The 26,139-nt window shown below is 35.4% G+C and overlaps 1 protein-coding gene across 1 annotated transcript in view; it reads left to right on the forward strand.

Annotated features, from left to right (window-relative positions):
- kmr (kramer) overlaps positions 1–26,139 on the forward strand; it is a 157,408-nt gene that overhangs the window by 22,045 nt on the left and 109,224 nt on the right. The window contains exon 2 of the mRNA XM_070650910.1: positions 15,277–15,435. The gene's annotated coding sequence lies outside the window, so the exon portion shown is untranslated. The remainder of the gene's footprint in view (positions 1–15,276; positions 15,436–26,139) is intronic.

The following is a 26,139-nucleotide window of genomic DNA, read 5'->3' on the forward strand; positions in this document are numbered from 1 at the left end:
CATTAAAATGGTTTGACGTCTGAATGTGAAATTTAATTATTCTAATTAGAGTATAATATGAAGCACTGAGTGCATCGTATCAGTGTCCAATTGTTCAGATTTCCATGTATTTTCATACCAAAAACCCAAAAATAATTTCCACTTTGCATTTAAATTTAAAATCCATAATTTCATCCAAAATGGAAATGAAATCGTGTCAGTGGGGAAAACATTCTCTTCCTGTAAAAAATCTAAATATAAAAAAATCATTTCAAGTTCTTGCATGCAATTTGAAGCGAAAATAACAAGTCAGATATAAATTATAGCTCGACTCTTTTTTTTCGTAAATATTTTGCGCGTGGGAAATTTCTTTTTTACTTTTTCTTTTTTGAAATGATATCCAAAAATACAATAATAAAGAAGATGAGGCACAAAGAAGATTCACTTTTCTTTTTATTATAAGACACTCGTCTATAATTCTCATTAAATATCTTCATTTTCATTCAGAGTTGTTATTGATGAATAATTGAATGGTTTGGACTCTAAAGTACACAATGACTCCGCTTCTGTGTGCGTATAAATCACTGAAAAATTGTGATTCATGGCCCTACTCAGATGTCGCCTGAAACTGGTCTTATCGCTGGCTTACCACTTGCTAATTGTCAATACCAATTGGGAATACAGTCGACAAATATAGCCAATGGCAAACCTATCTGTTGTTTTTAACATGATTTGAGTCTTTTCAATCTTATTTTTTTCAATTTAAACCGTAGTTAGAACTTTACCTAATTATATCTTCATCATACTCATTTTATCCTTACCTAGTTGTCTTTTAAGTTTGACTTTCTTTTCCTTTAGATGTTTTAACTTTTAATTTTCAAATTTAATTGAATTTTTCTTCCAAAAATGCTTCTTTTTAGTTAGTTTGCGCCAAAAATGTCCCGAAGTTCAAACTTTGAACTTCTCTTTGAATTTTGAACTTCTGTTACATTTCAAATTTTAAATGGTCGTTGATTGTCTTTTGATTTGAATTCTAATTAACAACATAATTTAGTTAATGTCTAGTTCCAGTTCTGTCAAGTTCTGTTTTGTCCTATGTCTCGGCCTCTAATATTAGAGATGCCGAATAACAAACACTCAAATAGTCTTAATTATGACAATTCATAGCCATAGTGCGAAACAACTGCTAAACCTCTTAATCACTCTCCAACAACCCTGAATCAAATCTAAAACACACATTTCCATCCACCAATAAAAATTCCGAAAGAGCATTAGCCTTATTAACGGACTAGAAAAAATAATAATAAACAGCAAAAAAAGAAAGAAACGCGATTTACACGTGTCGTGGGTGGACATAATTTGATATCTTAATTAATATTTTTTTTTTCAATATTTGCAAAAAGGTCTTCATTTCTCACACCTTGCGGCATTCAATTCCACTTCTTTTATTATCGTTCGCCAAATAAAAAATGTTATTACTTCCAATTGAATGGAATTACCGAGCAACATATGTGATGATGAGTACGCGACGGAGCTTTAAAGCCTCTGCTTAACCTCTAATTAACATCAAATGGATGTCGTCAATTTTTGAGAGGCATATGGATATCAGATGAAGAAGTCTTCTTTTTTGTGTCAATAATAGAGGGACTACGGAGCCTATAGAACAGTTGTTGATAACCTGATCATCACCAAAATGCCATAAACCGTATATCGGGTGTGGTTTCGGTCGAGGATTGCCACTAAGGTGTTCCTTGGAAAATAGAAGATTACCCGTCACTGCTGTAGAGTTTCATGCCTGCGCCTTCATTATTATTTGTGTGATCCTTACATACTTCGCTGGCCATAAAGATCAATAATGATCTATGGCCTTCCTCAGTAGGCGCTAAAAGCTGATTTTATCGCTGGCTACTGTCTGCCAATTACCAATACCATGTACAATACTGTCTACATCGTCAGCTTCCTTTCAAGCGTTCTTTGGTCGTCCACGAATTCTTTTACCATCTTCCTTATTTAATAAAGCTTCTACAGGACTTCTAATGACACGTCCAGCCCATCGAAGCCTGTTCACTTTGACTCAATAATCGTAATGTGTTTTGTGTACTATTGCTATTAATTTACGCTGCGTTGGTTTAATTGTTCATAGACATTTGATACATGAGTTGTTTACAAATTTTACCCATAGCTATTCATGCTGTGCTAACTGAGTTATCATGTATGGTGTAAGTCATTGTCACTAGGAAATAAATTATGAAAGGATTTTTTATTAAAATTAACTGTGAGAAAATTTTTGATCTGATTGCATGGCTTAATTATGCGGCATCATATGTTGGCTCTTAATTGTTAAGCTTGACGACTTTATTGTTCGTCGGCACTGTCGGAAAATCGTTCTTACAAATTAAATAACCATGAAATTAATCAAAGAAGAAAACCAAGAAAAATTTCTTTTTAGTCAATCACAAATTTATGTAGCGGCAAATTCGAGAGTCGGTCTTCGTTTTCTTCATGAGATTTTGAAGTCCGACCCGTGAACAAGCGCATTTATGAGTGGTGAGATTTATTAGACGGTGAAAGATTTTTAATTGAAAAAAATGTCGATAAATTTTTGGTGAAAAGCCACGAATTTATTGACTATGCTGTCTTATTTTGGTCAGGATTTGTTTTACAAATTTAGAAAAAGCTATCGACAATAAAAATGTCGCTCAAAATAAAATGTTCGAAGACAAAACCGCAGAGTCAAAGCTGTTATTTGAGAGTTGATTGATCAAATGTGAAATTTGAGATTTGATTGACTGCAGAAAAATACTTTTTGTGGTTTTTATGCTGATTTATTGGATTAAAAAATCAAAGTTCTTCTTATTTGACTTCTTGATGATCTGTCCCGAGTAGCACAATGTAGCAGCACTAACAGACACTAACTTGAGGCTACTTATGAGCACTCTCATTCAAAATTATTCAATATAATTGAGCAGGCCCAATTTTAAAGCATACTCATAAGAATGCTGCTTGTCGGAGTAGAGTTAACTGGGTTAAGGGTTAAGCTGCTACGATACTGCTCTAAAGTCAAGACTCAAGGATTTCCTGATGTTGAATAGTCCCAGCTTATCACCTTATTAATCCGCTTTATGCCTCTCGGGTTAATGTGTCCTTGACGGAACCTTCTCATTTGTACTTCTCGGGATATAAGCAAATGTATTAACAACTACCTTTGTGCTGATCGGGTCAAAACATAAAGAATAATACAAAACCTCTCCAAATTTTCAATTATCATGCAAAAACTTCTTTACATCTCAATTTCAACCCATCTGCATGCAAGCAACACCGCCGCTCATCTAAACATCAAATTTGTCAAATTTTACTGCCTTTAAAAAATCCACAACAATTCCTAAATTCTTCAATAAAACCCAAAAAAAGGCAATAAAATACCGACATAAAAAAATTTACAGTAACTTTTGAAAGTTCTAACGCACGACCATAAAAACCGGGTCATAAAACTATGCGTAATGAAATGATTCAACATATAAAGCATTAAGCATACCAAATATGTCATCAAAAGTGAACATTTTTATACTTAATTTATCATTTTGTGCGAATTTTATGCGAGAATTCAGCCATTATTCAGCAGAAAACAAAAAGATTTTTTATTGTTATACAGTTGGAAAGTATCAATATCATTACCGTAGTCTAAACAATACTCAAGAACTGGAAATGAAATTTTTTTGCAAAAATTATTGTTTATAATTCATGAGTATGCCTACACGAAATTGTTCTAACAATATCATTAGTATGATGTAAACGCCTTTGGGATTCAATTTTCATGGGATTTTTTGTTTATCAAGAGCAGTGCTGTGCTAACTTATTTGCGTCATGGCACAATTTGGTAAGCGTCAATCAAAACCATACTGGTGTGCCGCGTCACATAGTTTAGACAACACTGATCTAAAGAGTGAAATTGTACTTTGAGGTTAGATGGATATGCCGTCGTTAAGGTTGTATGCAAACTGTATGAGCTGATATGGGATTTGGGAGCTGATTATCAAGACTGATGATGTTATTGCATGTGTTGTTGTCTTTTTTTTATTAGATTAGCTTGTGAAGCTTATACTCAAGAGCGTGGCTAGAATTCTCCACATCCGTGGAAGGCAACCATTTTTGCGCCGCTGCACAAATTGGTGGTAAGCTAAGGTTGAAGCTGCTAGTGTGACGCGACCGTTGTCCTTCCCGGCTAGTGCCCAATGTCGGCTTCTGTCCTCTGCAACGTTAGTCAGAACCGTCAATCCAACCCTGGCGTCGACAGAAGTTGCTAGTAAGCCAAGTCTCACATGTTTCCCACAACTGCTCTAGATGGAACAGTTGTTAAATGACTTATTGATACCTTGATAAGTAGCAGCCACTTGGCTTTAAGTATACTGCCACCTCGTCGCCGCGGTGGCAACATTTCAATATGTGCCGATCGGGTTCTATACTAGAACAACTACAGATTTCAAATTTTTAAGAACAAATCAGTACTTAGAGTATGTTGGGCAGTCCAAGCCATCAACACAAGCATCAATTACACCTCAAAACACACAAAATGACCTCAAATTACCATCCAAAAAGAAAACAATCCACAAAACTTTATAGTGACGACAAGAGATGAAATTATAACAAAAAAGAAATTCATCACTTAATTGTTTCTAGACGTAAATTTGGCGCGAACAAGATTCACTTTTTATGTTATTTTTTCCTCAAAACAAACTTGTTGAAAACCAACGAGCATTTTCATCTGGCTGTTAAATTTCGAGAAAGCTAAGAAGAAAAAATAAAGTCAAAGGTCTATTTTCTCACATTTATGTTATCTTTATGTGTTTCTCTTTCTTCCAACAATTTCCAATTGTTCTTCATCAAAAAATATTCATTAATTTTTCGCTATTAAGTAAATAAGAGTGAGAAAGAAATGAAAATGAAAAAAGTTTTTAAAGTGGGGAATTTGGAGGTGATGTCGAATAAATTGATAATGAACTTACCTGGTCTGTATTTACAGAATAAATGTTCTAAAGTCATGGCTAAATGCAATCATGACAAAAATTATCGTTATTTTGGAAATAACGTTATAACGGTTTTTAGAATTTTGTAATTTTCACAGAACTTTGAAACCTGTCGATGGCTCTTTGACGACTTTTGTGACCGTACCTAAAATTATAGCATATATTGATACCTATGCCAGTCGGAGATTCAGTTAAAATTCTAATGTGGAACATTAAAGAGCTTCAGACCCCTCATTCCCCGGGACGGACAACTCAATTGACAACTGACAAACTTTATCATTTGGGTTGCCCATCCCCGTTTGCTTCCCCTCTCATATACTTACCTACAGAGTTGCAAAACAGGCAAAAACTGTACAAATTCTTGATAATTTGTATGGTTTTGTAAGAAAAACCTTACAAATTATCAAGAAATTGTACGGTTTTTGCCTGTCATCAGGTGTCTGTGTTGCAACTCTGCTTACCTATTTCGCTGCCTGTCCAGATCAATTGTGATCCATGGCCTCTCTAAGTTTGCGTCTGAAGTTGGTTCTATTGCAGGCTACATCTTGTTAATTACCGATGCCCAGTGCATTACAATCTCTATCGACTGCGTCTTTCAATAGGTTCTTTGGGCTTCCGTGTGATCGCACCTCATCAATCTCCTAGACTAGACATCATGACTAGACATCATTACCGTACAACTCCCAAATAAAAATAGAAGAAATTCAAAGAAAATCAACATCGCGAGCTAAATAAGAAGAAGAAAATAAATAATGAAAAATCGAAAGTTTATTCTGTCCTAATATGCCCAACGATATTTAGGTCACATTATCCATAGATGGATATATCAATGCATACACGTTTTAACCCGATAAATGGACGATAAATGCATTAAATAATGATGATGTTAGAGAATTGAGTAAATCGCTCTACAAAAATCGCTGTTCTCAGTCTCTGTCATGAAAATTATATACAAGCGTGTCATTTTCAATTTTGATGAATAAACTTCCATCTTGAGACATGACATAAATTATTCATACCTTCATTATGTTTTCTTCACTCGCTCTCGCTATTTACCTTCTTATTACACTCGCTTTTTTACTTCTTCTGACTGTGCTGCGTACGCTATGGTATTAACAAACTAAAAACTAACAAGACATGAACAAGACAAAATTGTGTACGCGATACGTTTAGTGAAATGTAATTTTTTTCTCTCATTTTAAATGGAATCTTTTACGAATTGCTGTTATTAGTTACATTTCTTGATATGTGCTGCTACTTACTTATAATTTTGGCTTGTTCTCATTTTTTCTCTGCTCTTTATTGGATGTTCTGGGAGTCTTTGGTATTGAATTAATCATTAATCACTTGTAGCTTATGAACATCTCTGTAAGGTCAATGAAGCTAACTTCTACTTGCCAATTACCCCGGGGCAACTCAAAGAATCATTTGAAAGCTACACGAAGTTCAGCGTTCATTAAAGCTCTGTTCGAATGTCTAGCGTTAGCCAATTACCCCGGGGTATCTCAAGACTAAGTAAATCTATACCTGACTACTGTTTGCCAATTACCCCGGGGCGACTCAAAGCTTCATTTAGAATTAGCCTGGGGCAACTCAAAATAAAGAATATCTATCGCTAGCTACCACTAGTCAACTACCCCGGGGCGATTTAATACTCTCTTAAGAAGACACAAGAATTTCAGAATTCATTAAAACACTCTAATGATTTCTATCGCTAGTCAATTACCCAGGGGCAATACAAGACTTAGAACATCTATCGTTGGCTCGCGAATTACCCCGGGGCGACTAAAAGCATCATTTGAAAGCTCCACTGAGTTTGGGTTTCATTAAAATTTTGTAAGAATGTCCATCGCTAATCGATTACTCCGGGCAACTCAAGACTAAGTATGTCTACCACTAGGTACCGCTTGCTGATTGCCCCGGGGCGGCTTTATGCTCCATTTAGGAACCACATCGTGTTCAGAGTTGATTATAATTCTATAATGATGTCTATCACTAGTCAATTACCCCAGGGCAACTTAAGGCTAAGAATATCAATCGCTACCTATCACTTGCAAAATACTCCGGGGCAACTAATCCTTTACAATACTCCTCATCAACAAAACAATTTCTTAAACCATAAAAATCAACCCCAAAAAACCAAATGTTTCCTCAAAACCAAACCAAATGAAATGCAATGTTCAGCATAAAAAAAATGATTGATTGAATAGGAAATATTTTACATTACATGAAAAGCATATCAAATACAGACAGAAAACACACCTCAAATCATCTTGACAACAAGCTGTCTATGTGAATTTAAATACAATTTTTTTCAACACTTTTTTCTGTGCTTTAAGTATGTCTTTAATGTTCTGAAAATGTAATATGTACGTAGGTGTACTGGGTGGGGTAGAGTCAAGGGAATTTTATGGTTATAGACGAATTTCTTTTAGATTAGAATCAACAGTGAGGCTTCATTTGCATGTCAATCATATGTTTATTGAATGCTCTGCAATAGTTAAGATTAAAGTGTGTATAGATGAAGATATGGAGTTGGGAAATTGAGGAATATTGGGAGTTGGTGGCTTATAGAAGTTCTATTGTTGTTATTTGGATGAGGTTGGGTATCGTGGTTTGTAATGAGTCGATCTGGTTACGTTTATTTATGTTTAAAAGGAATATTTGCTGAGTCTACAAAAGTAAGGATTTGGTCTAACTAGGATAGCAACGAATGAGAACAAGTGACTAAAAATAGCAGATCGAACATGGGTTCAAATCCCAATCAATCCTCAACTTTTGAAAATACCCAAAATGCATCATTGCAACGTGGTATGGTGTCAGAAATGAGTAGAATCTGGATGAGGAGTTGGGTGAAGGTTTGATTCCTATCAGAAGCTGCTTTCTTCCTACCAAAATCAGGTCGCTTTCTACTGGAGGCTGGTCTCTTCCTACCAGAGGCTGATCTAACATAGAGCAGATCTTGAAGTCGACTCGAATTTTGTCTGAAGCTGAGTCAAGTCGGCACAGCTACCATACACAGCTACCGAGTCGACTTTCGAACTCTGAAAATAGAGCATTCTCGACAAAAATCACGTGAAGAATGACTAACATCTCTAACCCCATTAGCATGATCATCTCTATTCTCACTTTGCAATCTTTCCTCATTGCTATACCATCCATTTCCTGAATAAAAATCCATTTCCAACTATCAGCATTTATGTAAACTTAATGAACATCCATTAATTACTTCAATTTTATAAAAGAAACCCTTCAATCACAAGAAAAAAATCACTAGTCAGCATGCTGTATTGCTGCTATTGCATAAATAGTCAATAAATCAGTCATTAAAAGATGCCTCACAAAATGGATATACGGAAGAAGATGAAAAGAGAAGAAAGTTTTATGAAGGAATTAGACACTGACGTTGATTGCCGACTAATGCGACACTACTATTTCCTATTAGATATGAAGTTGGTATTAATTAATCACGAGACACCTCCATGAGTGATCATCCGGTGGGAATGTTTTCATTTCAAACACATTAATGTAATTGTGCATCGTAATTTGATGGAAAAAAAAGTTTGTTCCTCTTCCTCATAAAAAAAATTACGTCGTCATTAAGGCACAAATTTATGCTCGGTAGTGAGATTTTTTGAATAATTTTTTCACATTCATTGAGCAATTTATCATTTTAATTTAGTTTTTAAATGAGAGAAGATTTCATCGCAATTATGGAAGTAATTTATTTAAATTTTTAGCGTAATTTGGGATCTGATTAACATAGTCTGACTAGATGTCTGTTCATTTGGATGTCTGGCTAAATGACTGTTCATTTGAGTGTCTGACTACCGATCTGTCTTTGTGTTTGATCTATTTGATGCATTTCTGTCTATATCAGTATTATCCAAACTTCTCTGCTTATCGGGACATTCTAGAGGTAAGCTTTGACCGTAACTGCACACGACAAATGGTTCATGGCATTTAAACTGTGCCACCACATACAGTTACGACAACACTGGTTTATACGTTCGTTCGTTTGTCTTACTAGATCTAAGAACCAAGGTGATCAGTGTTGTCCAAACTGTGTGTCGCGGCACCATGTAAATATCATGAACCATATGTCTTGTGCAATTTCGGTCGTGACTTACGACCAATGAGTGCAGTGACGCAAAAAAAGTTTGGACAACTCTGGTTTAGATAAAGACAAAAGCTACTATGCGAATACTGTGCATCATTTCAAAGGAACCTATCTGGCAACGCTGATTTAAGTGATCTTGGATTGAACAGATCCAGAGGCGTAACCAGGTGGAAACAGGATGATCCTCAACTTGCGGTTATGTTTCCGCATGATGACCCTCCTGGTTATGTATCCGGAGGGTGACCCTCCTGATTATGTATCCGAAGGGTTACTCCCTTGGTTGTGTCTCCGGAGGGTGACCCTCCTAGTTATGTATTCGGGTTGCCTGCATCTCAATCAATCTCCAATTCTGCTCCACAATTCATCCTCTAAAAACAATATAATAACTCTCATAAACCAAACAGCGCTTCCATCACTCATACACAACTACATCTACACAACTCTCAATCACTCCATTGCATCTCAAACCGTTCGATTGTTAAACATTCACAATTGTCTTCATTTATTGCGATATCGAAGTGCAAATAGCTTCACTTTCAATTTTTTATATATCTTCATATTTCATCTGCTTACTCATCTCATTTATTTCATATTTTTCTTATTTTCAAGTTCATCTAGAGCTTCTTGAATGTGAAAATGAGTATGAAGACGTTTTTATGTATCGTAGATGGAATTGGAATAGATTTTGTATGTTTTTTATGGGAAATAAAAGAGATGAAAGTTTAATTCAATAATAATGAAGATGATATTTAAATTTTTAGTAATTTCATTTTCAAATGTTTGGTAATTATAGACTTGGATATTGTACATATTTAGCCTTAAACTTTAATTTTTCAATTATTTTATTGTTTTTTAAAAAATAATTTTTTTGCGATTTGTTTTGTAACATTTTTAGCGAATTTTCACATTGAGTTTGGTGCAGTGGTGGACAACCTTTTATTTTCGGTCCACCTTAGTGGTAAGCTTCAACCAAAACCTTACACGACATACGGTTCTTAGCATTTTTTAGTGTGTCGAGTCCACCAAGCAGAGTCGACTGAAGTTCACGTTCCATACAAAATCCGAGTTGACTTCGAACTCATACCGCGCCACACAGGTTGCCCACCACTGCTCTAGACTCTAGAGAGTCATTGTTGATTTGATCGCAAAGACCCCCAAGCAGGGCATCAACTTTTTCAAATATAAATTACTTAAATTGCCACTGTGCAGTGTTATTTTAATGGAAAGTGATTTTGTCTGGAGATAGAGGAAAGCAATGAGGTTGATGGTTGTGACAGATGATTGGTTTGCTGTGGTTGGGGAACTGAGAATCTTGATTACAGAGCTCGAAGTCGACTTGGATTTTGTATGGAATCTAGTAGACTAGAGTCGACTTTTCCATACAAAATTCGAGTCGACATGGAGCTTAGCTTGAATTTATTCTATAAAATTCATATTAAGGTGCTTGTCAAGGAAATGGAACTGATAAATCACATTTTGATTGATTTTGATCATTTTTTGGTCACTTGGTACTTTTTGTGTTTTCCAACTTTTGTAATGCTTGAGATCTTCTCAAAATGACTTAATCAAGACTTAACATCTCTAATATATCCAGATCAGTCCCCAAAACCTCCAAAAACCTCTCAAAACCCCAAACTCCTCAAATATGCGCTCCATACCCTCAACCCACAATGTCATCTCTACCAAAATTCCCAAAACCACAACATCCAAACCTTTTAAATAAATTAATTTTTTTGTTAACATCTTACATCAGGCATGTATGTCGATAATTGTTTTGCAACGTATGTCACGTTGACTTTATCAATCAGACATAAAATCAATTTGTTGTACCTCATACCTTTCACATTGATCGATGTTAAAATTGTAGAAAATTAAATAATCTCGGAGATCTAATCAACTATTTTTTTAATTTGAGTGAAATCATTAAAGAAACACGTTTGTTGCTACTTTCATCGGAAATTGTTTGATCAAAAAAACATGAAAAATTTAAATTGATTATAAACTGACTGTGTTTATGTCTGGGTGGGAAATGACGAATTCGGAATTGTTTTTTGATGATTGAATTAATTATGGACATGGATGTTTAATTGGATTTAGGAAATTGACTGAATAAATCCCGAGAAGCACAAAATATTTGAAGGAATGTGTTTGATTTTCAAGTTTTGATGTGCATTAGGATTCGATATGATTTCCTTACTTAAAATGACTCTCAAATTGTGGATTCATGTGTCTTGGCCCAGAAGACTGTGCAATGAGCATTCTATAGAGGAGAAGGTTTAAGTGATCATTATGCTTTACTATTTTCTAATCCTCGTTAGCTCAGTTGGTAAGAGCACTTGATATGCAATTTAGAGAACATGGGTTCGAATCCACCCGGTGTCTGTTGGACATGGTTTCAAGTCTCACGCGGTGTCTGTTGGACATGGGTTCGAGTCCCACGCGGTGTCTGTTTTAGCAAAAGGCTGCGTAATGACTTCTTAATGGCTCGTTCACGATCACATTAATCTGAATGATACAAAGCTCAATTTGGGAGCCACACTGAGTTCGAAATCAACTCCAAGTCTCGAATCTGCAAGAACTTTATGTTGACTCTTCTTTTTATGTTAATTTCCTTGTAGCTAAAGGAGTAAACTCGGCGACGACACGTAGAATCCGTCTTTATGTGACAACCATTAGGCAACCTCATGGGTCCATGACAGAACCTTACCAAATTCATGACTAAGTCTCTTTCATTTGTGCCATTCTGGCCAATTTAACAAGCTTAAAGGTTGCTTTTTTAAGATAATCTTTAAAAATTTAGCGAAATCTTCGACAAAATTCTCAACAATTTCAAACTTAGCTAAAGATTGTCCACAAAACGAAGCCTTAAAGCTCTCTAAGATTCCCACTAGACTTTCTTGTCATAAAACATATCATCACAAACTAAAACAAAGTCCAAAAATTCAACTGACATCGCCCATGAGTCATGAACAACGACATTACCAAAAAAAACCACAACAAATCCCATAACAAGTCATCCATAACATATTTTAGCACACAACATAATCCGCCAAGGATTTCTAATTCCATTCGCACAAAAGCTTAACAAAAAGCAGTCAAGAAAAATCATAATAATAAATCAACAAAAAAAGCCATGAATGAACTTTAATTTCGCATGAAATTTTTGCCTGCAAAATCCAAAAAAGAAGTCTTAAACATTTCCCATATATCTCTTATGTCTGCCTTTATTTTCTTTTATTTTTGTTTTGTCTGCAAAGTTTCACTAATTCAATACGAATATCAAGCATAAAATGCGATTAATTCAAAGCGTTTGTCTGAATATACAGTAGCGTGCAAAAGTTTGAAAACACCTTAATTTTTTTCAGTTTTTTGGCTATATCTTTTACAATAACGTCTAATATTAACTGAAATTTTTACTAATTATGCTTCTTAATTAGTTAAATAAATAAAATAACAAAACTTAAACTTTAACTGTAATGGTTTTCAAAAATTCAAATTTTATTAAAATCACTGCCGTGCAAAAGTTTGAAAACAGTATAATTTTTTTCAAAAAATTAGTAAAAAAAAAGACAAAATTGTCATTTTTGTGTATTAATTGTGCTTAATTATAAGAGATAGTTTAGTTTTTGATATATTAGAAGTGAGAAAAATATGGGAATGACAAAGGAATCGTCAGAAGTTATAAAAAAGTTGGTGATAAAAGCTGTTCAGGATAAAATTCCTTATCGAAAGATTTCTGAGCTCTATAACATCTCAAAACCAGGAATTAGTCTGCTCCCACAAATGCTCAATTGGATTAAAGTCAGGACTTTGTGAAGGCCAATCGAGTAATCTGACTTTTTTCATTGTAAAGAACTGTTTTACAGATGCTTTGGGTCATTGTCTTGCTGGTATATCCAGCCACGAGTCATTTTATCCTTCGCATGAGGTAACATCACGTCCTTCATAATGTCCAAATATACCTGCTGATCCATTATGCCTTCTATGCGGTGAATAGGACCAATACAATCACGGCTAAAGCAGCCCCAAATCATCACGTTACTTCAACCATGTTTTACAGTTGGAAGTTGGTATTTAGAATCAAAACGAGTACCTGCTGGACGTCGCACAAACTTCACACTATCAGAGCCAAATAACATACATTTCAATTCATCACTAAAAAGAACTTTCGACCATTCTTTTGAAGTCCAGTTTAAGTGTTCCTTCGCAAATTGAATTCTGGCTTTACGGTTCTTAACGGATATGAGTGGTTTCTTAACTGGACGTCTTCCCAATAAATTATTCTTACGTAGGCGACGTTTAATGGTGTCAACACTGCAATTTACTCTATGATATTTGCTCATCATTTGATTTAATTGGACTGCAGATTTTAGAGGATCGTTCTTGCCGTATCTTACAAACATTCTTTCAGACTTCTCACTCATTATACTTGGTCTTCCTGAACGTGGATTGTTCTCAAGTGTATTCCCTTGCCGAAATCTCTTGTAAAGCAGACTAATTCCTGGTTTTGAGATGTTATAGAGCTCAAAAATCTTTCGATAAGGAATTTTATCCTGAACAGCTTTTATCACCAACTTTTTTATAACTTCTGACAATTCCTTTGTCATTCCCATATTTTTCTCACTTCTAATATATCAAAAACTAAACTATCTCTTATAATTAAGCACAATTAATACACAAAAATGACAATTTTGTCTTTTTTTTACTAATTTTTGAAAAAAATTATACTGTTTTCAAACTTTTGCACGGCAGTGATTTTAATAAAATTTGAATTTTTGAAAACCATTACAGTTAAAGTTTAAGTTTTGTTATTTTATTTATTTAACTAATTAAGAAGCATACTTAGTAAAAATTTCAGTTAATATTAGACGTTATTGTAAAAGATATAGCCAAAAAACTGAAAAAATTAAGGTGTTTTCAAACTTTTGCACGCTACTGTAGACTCACCATTGTGAGAGATAGCTAGATAATTGGAAGCATAGAAGGTAGACGATTATTTTCTATGAATTACTTACAAACATCTCTTTTTTTGTTGTTGTTGTTGTGCACAAATTGAAATAAGGGAATTGCAAAAAAATGGCAAAGATGAAAATTGCTTTCGAGAAAGTTTTTCTGCTTGCTATCGGATAATTTAAGAAAATGGTAATGTTGTGATTTTATTATGGCTGATTGAGTAAACTATAGTAATCAAATGGACATTATAGTTGATTAATTGAGCATTAAGAGAACTGATTTGAAGGAAATTGATGCAAATTTTTAATGAATTGATGGGGAATTTTTTTGATTTTTTATTACTCAGGAGAGAGGGTCCAGATAGGAACGAATCTAATCTGCTGAATTCCAATTACAAGTCAATTGAGAATTGAACCCTCGACTGTGATCGTTTAACTAAATTTTGTACATTTCTGATGTTTGTTAATTATTTAATTTCACTTACTTACTTTGCTGGTCGGACATATCAATTGTGATCCATAGTCTCCTTCAGATGGCACCCCAAGCTGACTCCATTGCTGGCATCCGTCTGCCAAATTCCAATACCAACTGCAATACTGTCTCTATCGACAGTTTCCTTGACCAAGTGTTATTAGATCATTCACGAGCTCTTCAATCTCCTAATTAACCTTACTATTGCATTTACAGCCTCATTTACATTAGCTCCATAACCTCAAAATCCACTCCACGATATCCAAAGCCCTACATTTACTTTAAAAATTCCACGAAAAAAAAATTTAAATTTTTCAAATTACCGACTTTGAAAACTAAAAGAAAATCAATCAATTTACCATCGATTTTGCATTATTTGCTCCAAATAAAAAGTACAGCGTTCTCAATCATCCAAATCATCATTGAAAAAAGAAAAGGAATTCCATCAACTTGAAAATTCCATTTCATCTCATTTTCGTTGCATTCGACTTTGTTTTCTTTTTATTTTCAAAGCAATTTCCTTTTGCATTCTTTTACCATCAATTGAAATTGCAATTCACTATCAGTTCATTCAGCTGCTGCCACCGTTGTTGTTGTTGTTGCTCCTATCTGTATGTTTATTGCCGTTGTCTTTATAAATTTAATATATATATAGCATAGCATAGATAATGAAAGCAAAATTGCAATTTTTTTACTTACTTCTTATTTTCTTTTCTGTTTCCATTTCAGATTATTGTGTACTGCTGTACGGTGTAGCAATACATTGAATATTTAACTCCGAGAAAAAAGGGAAAAGCGTGGAAAATAAGTATCAACGGCGCACAAATGTTTAACAACATTCGAACAATGATTGCAATTACATTCGAGTAAAAGGAACAGCTTTATAGAGTAAGTAAAAGAAATTCTCATTTATCTTTTTTTCCATTTTTTTTTATTTTATATGAGCTCTGCCTCCATCAGAAGAGACTCTAAATAAATATAATGAAACGACAACAGCAATGAATACCTTAAAAAAAATGTTCATTTTCAACATTTTTATCGTAGCATAAAAGTTTTCTTTATGGCTGGATGCCAGGGTTGGGTGGAAGTTAGAAACTCGGTACGGCATGTAGCTTTTGCTAGATAAGGCTATTCGATAGCTTAGAATCACTTATTATGATTCCATTTTATGGAATTTTTCATGTCACGCGACACACTAGTGTGACGCTGAAATGTCATGAACCGCATGACATATGAACTGAGTGCGTTAGAGTTGAGTCAGGGTTAGATGACTAATCTGTAGCTTTGATTCACTCATTTTAAATCATCTCAAGATAAAAGCCATCAAAAGTTGTACTTTTCTGACACTTTCTATGTCCTAGGCCAGTGCTGTCAAAACTGTGAGCTGCGGTACACCAGTGTGGCGCTGATATGTTACTCTGTATCTTAGAATCACCTATTGTAAATTATCGTAAGACAAAAATCATCAAAAAGTTTACTTTTCTGGCATTTTCCATGTCTTAGGCAAGTGCTGTCAAAACTGTGAGCTGCAGCACATTATTAGGGCACTGAAATTTTATGAATCGCATTTTGCGTTTCGCAGTGTGCAGTTTTGATCGTGGCTTACAACCAAGTTGTGGTGCGACACATTAATGTGACACTGTAAAGCCATGAACTGCATGCAACTTGCGTACGTAAAATATACAACATGCATCGTGTGACATAACACAAAAAATGTTTAGACAGCACTAGATTCTTTCAAATTTGCTGTCCTGCAGACAAAAAACGCAGGTTCTGCAGCTTCAGACGAACTTAAAGGGGCAGCTTAGAGCTGCAAGCCTGAGTATCCTAAAATTAGGAAATGCAAGCCTGTGGCCGAACCCTAAACAACTCAGTTCTGGACAAGATCTCCTTTCAGTGCTGCAGCACTTACAACATTAACCCTTCACAACACCAACTCTGCATCTTACGAATGTGCAAAACGAAAAAAAAACTTAACAAGAATAGGAACAAAAGACTTTTTTTGAGTTTTTACTGTCTGTTAAAGCAGATAAGAAAGTTGTATACATACATAAAATGCGATACGGTTCTTGAATAGCAGTAAGCACCCAACTACAAATTTACTTGCCATAAAATGCGACGAAATCAAAGGAAAAACTAAGTTTTTTGTGGGTTAATGCTGAAAAAAATTCTCGTTACATATTTTAACTTGCTGTATGCAATTTAATTCGAATTATGAAGTTGGGAATTATGGAAATGAGGGTAATTTGTTGCTGCTGTGGAATGAAGTTTATAAGTTGTTTGTTGAGTGAGGTTAAAAATGAATAGACGACGACAACGAGAGTGCATATGCTTGATAATAAAATATGTTGAGTAATAACATTCGTTCCCTAATGACTTTGTGATTTGGATTTTGCGAGATTTTTGCTGGTTTATAGCACTTTAGAGTGAGATTTTTTTATGGAAAGTGAGGTTAATTATGAAGCTAGATGCATGAAAAATTGACATAAAAAGCGAAGTGTGAGAAGTGCCAATAATTTTTGAGATTTAATTTTAAATCCTTAAGTTACGATTCCTCGGTTTCAGGTGTATATAGCCCTGAAATGAGCTGAAGGCACTGAGATCCTTAAATATCAATAGAACTTCTAGTTATTATAATCTTGATATTTGTGTAACTTGCATCCCAAATAGCACAAATTGGTCAATCGATCAAAAATTCGACCAGACTCTGACTTACTTACTTAATTCCTTGACGAAGACGCAAGGGGGTCCATTGCCGCATTCGTCGAAAACTGGATCTGTCTTTATATAACTTCTGCCAGTTTCTAATTCTCAGCACTTTTGGATTGTCGCTCACACAGCAATCCCATGAGCTCTTTGGTCTACCTCGAGACTCTGACTTGATGCCGCATTTGTTTACTTCGATGATTCAATTAACCGACTAGAACTTTCGGGTATGTTCTAGAATTTGAGTTAAAGTATGAAATCGATTGAAACAAAGTATAAAACCATACTGATGTCATCTTTAAAAACAGTAGAAAAAGCAGCAATGGCGTAGTGGTTAGAGTGTCGGCCTACCGACCCAAGCGACCCAAGTTCGATCCCAGCTATTTCGCTGTTTCTAGTCACACTGCTGTTTGATCTGTGACAGAGTCTTTTTCAGTTGTGTCGCTCGGGAGCTTCCAAACCACAACTTAATCTAAATCAAAATTACTTCATCTACCGACTTGTCATTTAAATTACAACCAACAAGATTCCTATCTGCTGTTTCCTCATAATTTACCCAATTAAATGCGTCATGAACACATGCTTCTTATTACTTCATACTCTCATTTTTCGCAACGATGATGAAACATTCACGAAAAATAAAGAGAAGAATTATCTCTATTTTATTTACTTTACAATCGCAAAACTATAATTGGATATAATTTCATACATTTTTTTATTTATTTGTAAAAATTTAATAAACTCAAAAACACAGAAAATCTGTGCAATTTTTGTGAAGCCAAACAAGTTCAAATTATATGTTTAGCTGCTGGGGTAGAATAATCATAAAAAAAATGCCAATTACAATTCGGAAAAATAAGAGAAATAAAAACAAAATTGATTTAATGGCAATTATGAACAAAACATTTTCTCATCTGCTATAAACCTGCTTATTAAAAAATAAAGCTTTAATTTAAAATCATTCGGAAAATTTAAATTTTTATTTCCAATCATAATAATCATTTCTGTTGTTTTGTTAGAATTGGGGTCAATCTATTTTGTATGGATAGACAGTGGTGGGCAACCTGTGTGTTGAGAGACATCTTGATGCTTAACCTCGATTGAAACCGTACATGATATACGGTTTTTGGCATTTACAAACATTTTTGTGTGAATTACCAGTGTGTTGCGACACATAGGAAAACACTAGTGAGGCGCGATTTACAAGGAAAACAGTAATGTGGCGCGACATACAGGGAAAACACTAATGTGGCGCGACGCATGGGAATACTTTAGAGTGACGCGACGTACTGAGAAACTCTAGTGTGGCACGGCACACAGGGAAACACAAGTGTGGTAGGGCATACAGGGAAACACAAGTGTGGCACGGCACACAAGAAAACACAAGTGTGGCACGGCACACAGGGAAACACAAGTGTGACACAACACACATGGACACACTGAGTGTCACAAAAACTGTCTGAAAATGCCAAGAACCATATACTGTGTACGGTTTCGGTCGACGTATACCACCAAGGTATGCCGACCACCAAGAAAAGCGGCGCAAAATAAAAGGTTGCCCACCCCTGATGTAAATGCCTCATAGTGATGCGCAGTGAAGAAATCATCATCATTTACTGTGAAGCGAAGCATTTAACAATTAATTATATTTGCACTTCATCATTATACACAAAATTTTTATGGATGAAAGAGAATTATTAATAATACTTTATGTATGCTAATCCCTCTTAAATTGAATATGAATTAGTTTAATTGGATATTTATGTTTTTTTTTTCTGTGAATTTCATACTCGTGATGCGATAATTTTTTGATGATTGAACTTTTGTATTGACCTAGAAGATTATGAAGAGAATAACAATAAAAATGGAAATTTTTAAGGTCTGTAGGGGAGATGATTTTAGGTCAAATTTTATGCTGAACCGCAGTGATGATCAAGGTTATGTAGTAATCTGACTTTTTGATTTCTTGGAACTCTGATTTGAGTTTAGATTTTTTTAAGATTTTGATCTTTGACATTATTTATCATGAAATATGATTTTAACGGTCAATTTAAATTTGAATTTTAAGGATTGTGCATAGTTGCATACCCCGTTGTTTTGTTTACATAAATTTCAGTGCAAATTGAAATTTCAAAGAATTTAAACGCAAAAGTGTGCTTTACCTTAATTATTAGACTTATTTGGTAGTTTAGCTACTCAAAACTAATAAAGTAAGTAAGTGTTCAGCTTCTGCAATGCTCAATAGACTTTACAAGAGTAAAATAAACTCTAATTCACTAAAAAATCTGCAAATCACCAAAAAATCATCAAAAAATCACGCAAAACATACAAAAATCTCTAAAATTCTTAGAAATATCCACAATATCCATAATTCATTAACCTAATTTGACAACCAAACGACAGTTTCTGCACATTTACTTAAGTAAATTTCCTCATCAAGCATGCAAATTCCATTTACCACGTCTCTTTGTCTCTGTGACTTTTTGCACAATTTCATAATATTGTTCTCATTTTAAAATTAATTATCTAACTTCATCCATTCAACTGTGTATTGGAACAAAATATAATTTAGTTAAATAATTGTTGTCTTGTCTGTTTTTACGAAATAACCAAGTCAGTGTACGCAATTCTTTTGCCATGACTCATTATGAATAACATTTTAAATATTTTTACTTCTCTTTTATTTACTTAAAGACTGAAAAATGTCTCTTTTGACTTTGTATCTTTACGGAATTCAGCTTGACACTCGCGCCTTTTACAAGCGAGAATACATTCCATTTGTGAATATACTTAATAACATTGTGTATTTAATACACACAGATGTGGATAAATTAAAAGGCATTCACGAAATTCGATATGAATAAAAAAAAAATGATGACAGCGGCAAAAAGGTTTGTGTCAGTGAGGTAAGAGATAAAGTAAATGTGAATGTGCAAAAGGCTCGTTGTCTGACTGGTTTTAATCTGTGACTTTTTTTTGAATTCTTGGGATTCTTGATGATGCAGACATGATGCAGGATTGGCAAGAAAAATGAATTTTAAGAGAATTAATGAAACTTGAGACATAAAGGAATGAAAAGTTCAAGTCATCCTGCAAAGTGTGACTCAATTGTCAATGGGACTGTTTGGTTATTACGTAATGTTCTGAAATGGGTGAAGAGTTCTCTGATGCTGGGGTATGCATAATTTGTGTCCCTTTATCCCAATCTACAAAAAATACGCTCTTAGAGGGGTAGTGGGGTAGAGTTAGAGATACTTACTTACTTCTTACTTCCTTGGCTGGGGCGCACGGGGGCCCATTGCCGCGTTTAAAGAATGTCTGTAGACAGCTCTATCTTTCGATAACCTCTGCCAATTAGGGATATTGAGAACTCTAGCGTCCTTATCCACACAATCAATCCAGGACATTTTCGGTCTTCCTCTTGATCTTTTGCCATCCACAAAGTCTGCAAAGGTTACTCTATATACTGGGGCATCCTGTGGTCGTCTGTTCAAATGCCCTGCCCATCTCAACCGATTCACACGAAGAACAGTGACAATATCAGCATCCTGGAAAAGCTGATAAAGTTCATGATTATGTCTACATCGGTATACTTCACCTTCTTTTGCAGGTCCATAAATCGCTCGCAGTATTCGTCTCTCAAAGACACCAAGTGCTTCCTCATCTGCTTGTGTAGAATTCCAGGTTTCCGAGCCGTACAATGCAATGACCCGAATGAGCGTCTTGTATAGCATCACCTTTGTGCCTCTAGACAGACTCTTGGACGTAAAAGGTGCTTTAAGCTGTAGTATGCACCATAAGCTGAGTGGATTCGTTTGCGTACCTCCATGCTGACATCTGCTGTGGTGTTAATAAAGGATCCGAGGTACTTGAAGTCTTGCACCACTTCGAATCTTCTGCCATTGACACTAAGATGACTGCCTACTTTCTGCTTTGTTCTGTCTGATGCAGCGACCATTAGAAGCTTAGTCTTTTCCTCATTTACCTTTAGTCCAATGCGTTCAGCTTCACGTTCCAGCTTCGAGTACGCATCCGTGATAGATCGTAAATTCCTTCCGACGATGTCAATATCATCTGCGTATGCCAGTAATTGAGTCGATTTGATGAATATCGATCCACTAAGTTCCAACCGTGCCTTCCTACACACACCTTCCAGCGCAATATTAAAAAGCTTAGTCGACAACTCATCCCCCTGCTTAAGTCCAGTTAATGTCTCAAAGCTGTCGGATAACTGCCCTTGGACCTTAACACGACTCTGGACCTTACACAGTGTTGTTCTAAGTAGTCGAATCATCTTATGAGGAAATTGAAACTCGGTCATGAGATTCCACAAACCTTCTCTATCAACGGAATCATAAGCTGCTTTAAAGTCGATGAGCAGATGCAGCGTTTCCGTGTTCTTGTCACTACTCTTCTGAATGATTTGTCTCACGCAATGTATTTGGTCAATTGTCGACCGGCTCTTCCTAAAACCCGCCTGAAACTCGTGCAGAAAGTCTTCGTAGAGAGGCTCTAGCCTTGACGAGAGAATTTTTGAAAATATTTTATACGCTGAACTTAACAGTGTAATGCCGCGAAAGTTGCTACAGAGTTAGAGATAAGGGTGACTCTTTGCCTCAATCCTCAAGGCACGATTCACTTATTATGTAACTTTCTTGAGAGAGGTATGGGGTATTCTGATGCTGGGGCACGTACTCTTTATCATAACGCTGTACCTTTTCCTCAATATCCAAGGCACCATTCACATGCTACATAACGCTGTTAGGGGGGTGGGGAGTACTTTGATACTGGGGCTTGTTCTCTTTATTATGAGATTGTAGCTTTTTTTTATCCCTAAGGGACTGTTCATTCAATTACGTGACGCTCTTAGAAGGGTTGAGATTACTCTGAGTAAGGGTTACATAGACTATCCTAGATATCTTGGTCTCGGTCGTGGTATCGAGAATTTTTCGTAAATGAGACTTCAGGAAACCTTCCTCTGTAGCTGGGGCATGTCCTATTTACTGTAATGGCGTGCCTTTGAGGAGAGGCTGAAAATTGACAACAACGTTACATAACAAATAAACGAACCCAAAACCCTCAACTAGAGCACTCACTCACTGATAAAACTAATTATCTCATATTTCATCCATTAAATTATGAAACAAGAGAGAATGCAGCTTCTTACCTTTTCTTAATTACATTTCATGGTCATTTCTCATTATTAACATTTTAATGATTAAATAAGAGTAGATGAATAACTCTATCATTATCATGTATTTAATTCTATATATCTCATCAGTGCATCGAGCATGATAGAAGAACATTTTCATTCATGGAGTAATACATGCATGCTGTACTTGCATGTCTAGTCTATGCACACATTAATTACACAATTGCTCGTCATTATTATTGTAAAAAAAGCATTTTTATTCCTCTTTTTTGCTTCTTTATTCATCGCAATTAATTTTTATGTGTTTTTTAAGCATACATGCATATGTGTGTGTGTGTATGCAATGGCACGTCATGACGCTTAATTCCAATTATTTATTCATGAATTTGAGTGACTAGACTCATGCGATAATACATAAAAATACATACAAAAGGTACCTTGTTTATGAAGCATTACTTTGTGTATTTTTTAATGATGTTGTCGATTTTTATGCTGTAATGTTGCTTCTAGTGTTACTAGATGAAAAGACTATGCTGGAGGAAGTCGGATATTTCTATAATGAAGAGACGTTTTTGCGCGTTAAATTAGTGAAACTGAGGATGTAGTTTAAGGCGTTTTAAAATGAATGAATGATGAAAAATATGTAATTGAAAATGAAATTTTTTTTGTTGATTTGGTAAGAGAGTTGGCCATGGAATAGATTGTATTGAGGGATAATGAGAGAAATTTTGAGGTTATTTATGTGATTTTTTGGCTTAATTAGTCAACCGTCGTTTAATATTCAAATTATTAGGAGGCTATTATTAAGTTTTTATTTGATCAGCTCTGTCAAAACTGAGTTCGGCGGCACACTAGTGGATAGTACTGCATTAGATACTAACAGGCACATACCATGTTCTTGAGAGCTTGCTCATTCTAAATATACTAGATGAGCATGCTCTTGAGCATTGTCGTCAGCATATTCTGCTATTGAAACTTCGTTCTTTGGCGTTCTTTGGCTCCTAGCTACTATAACAGGCAAGAAGAGCACCGTAGTGATCCTTCTGCACCACAAAAGCATGCTCTTTGCCTCCCAGACATATAGTCACCCAATCCACATTCCCAGTTCATCTTAATGACTTCACAAAAATTAACCAAATTCATTCAAAAATCTGACCCAACATTACCATAATCTTCCACATCGTGCAACTTTACATCCCTTCCAAACGAGAATTATAATTAAAAGTCAATTTTTCACCGATAAATTCCAAAAAAATAACCCCAAAATTTATTCATTTCATTAAAAATTCTTCACTCAATCCCGGCCCAATCTAAAACAATATAACCAACACTCAATATTTATGTAAATTTGAGGTGAATCCCAGCATAATGATTTTGGTTCAAATTTCTGTATCTTTCGTCCAAAATGGATAGAAAGATGCGGTTTTTCTAACCCGAGCGACACAAATGAAGATGAAGCCTTTTAAAGCGCCGCTAAATCTATTTTTGGCAGTCATATGGACGTAAAAAGAGGCGGATTCTATTTGGTATCAATAATAGAGGCTTATTGGAGCTCTGTAGCGGAACCTCAAAAACTCTGTGGCGGAACCTTAAAAGATCTATAGCGGAACCTTCAAAGCTCTGAAGCGGAACCTTTAAAGCTCTGAAGCGGAGCCTGCAAAGCTCTTGAGCTAAGACTTAAAAGCTCTGTAGCGGAACCTTAAAAGATCTAAACCTTAAAAGCTCTGTAACTGAGCAATTTGTACTTCTCAAATTCATTGAACTCAATTGACGTGGTTCATCGACCGTTTCACTTTTTATTTATATATAGTCAACTCTTTTCCAATTCCCTTTCTGTCATTTCCGTTGCTGTTATCATATTGAAACAGCACCAAACATAATGCGTCAATTGGAAAGCAAATCTTGTTTATTGTCAAGCCACGTACAATTTGCAAGAGAGTAGACAACAATTCGTATTATAGTAAAAAAGCACAGTACAACAGGTTGAATATGAAAAAATTGTTATTTTCTCCCTTTTTTATGTTGCTTGTTATGCTGTACCGTTCATGGCTTTACCATTGCACTTTCTCCTTAACATGTAGAAAATATATGGCAATATCTACTTGCCTTTGTTTGTCTTACGTTCATTTAAGCTATTCTATATCGTTGCTTCACAGCTTATAAAGTGCTTATGATAAAAAAGAAGAGTGTTGAGGCATTACATGCTGAATAATCATCATAAATATGCACAAACAATCATTCTCAACTCATTCCACGATTGCATTCATTCCAAAAGACATGAATCACATCAAAAGATGGCTTTTGTGCCTTCTTTTGTCACTTTTATGCTCAATGCTCAGCAATAACTTTTTTTTAATGCAGATTGTTTTATCTAGATATGATGTGGATGATTATCGACATTTTATCTTGATGAATGGATTTGAATGGACATGGCTTGTTATCTGATGACTTGAGACTGTTTATTGGATAGATGGGGAGATAAATTGGATGAGGATGTTTAGAAATGGACAAATTAGTTGGGATGATTGAGTTATTGGGATGTAGTATGTAGTAGAAATAGATGGAATCTGGGACAGATAATGAGATTTAGCTGAAGAATTAGATGTGAGTGAAGAATCTTGACAGAGCTTGGTTTTTGTATGGAAAAGTCAACTCAAGTCGACTTCGAGCTCTGAATCTTGAATCTGAATCTTAGAGATTCTATCCGAAATCAAGAGTTCCAAAAATCCCCTAGTAATTTCGGTTTCGGTCTCGATTTTGAAAACATGTCCAGTCGGAATCTTCGGGAAACTTCATCTAGGAAGCACAAAGCGTATAAATAGTTGAAATTTCCAGACCCAGTTCATCTTGGTTCTGGCTTCAGACCGGATTTCATTGAATCTAGCAAAGAGCCAGAGTCTTGCTGATCTGGAGCTGAATATTCCGCCCATTTCTCAGCGATACGCTTCTGGACTAGTATATACAAGGATTGCTGCGTATCCTGTCAAGTGACACAAAGTATGAATAAGTATGGAATCCATAGAAAATGAAATTGGGGTTTGAACTCAGAGTAGCTTCTAATTGTCTAAAAAATGTAGCCTTGTGAGACTTAGGCTTGCAATATTCTAAGCAGTCAGTAGTTAATGAAGAGTTTGTACCAGTTTTTCACAAATGTTAGTAAATTGTTGACAGTTTTGCTCAATTTCCCCAAACAAACCTGTAAGTTGCCATTACCCCCTAAACCTTTTAGCTATTCAGATCTTTTTAAGATCCAGAGCTGCGCTAGGGCGATACGCGGCTAATGATTGTTTAACGAGTGAGGGTGCGCCAGACCACTGCACTCAATAGACCTACAGTTTATAGTGGGATCAGAACCACTTCTTTGATGACATTACTGCCTATAGCCTTCTAAGGGAGGCTGTGAGCCGCGTTTCCACTACACATGATTCGAAAAAGGACATGTGAAAAATTTCCCATGCCGAGTCTCGAACCCATGATCGCTAGATCGGTATTGCAATAATTATGTACCGAAGTACTAAACCATTCCGCCACCGAGCCACTTCGACTCACTTCGACTCACTCGACTCAAGTTGCCATTAGCAGCTCATAAATCAGGTTCCAGCATCTTTGTACATCAACCCACACAGCCTCAAAAAGTCGCTTCCAACAGCATCTCAAGATGCTCTTCCAACTTACTCCATTATGCATACAAATCCGTACATGCATATATGTTGATGCAATTTCCTTTTATGTTG

This window comes from Chironomus tepperi, unplaced genomic scaffold (genome assembly GCF_022539635.2).
Source record: "Chironomus tepperi strain 1889 unplaced genomic scaffold, CSIRO-AGI_Ctep_v1 contig_450, whole genome shotgun sequence".
Taxonomy (NCBI): domain Eukaryota; kingdom Metazoa; phylum Arthropoda; class Insecta; order Diptera; family Chironomidae; genus Chironomus; species Chironomus tepperi.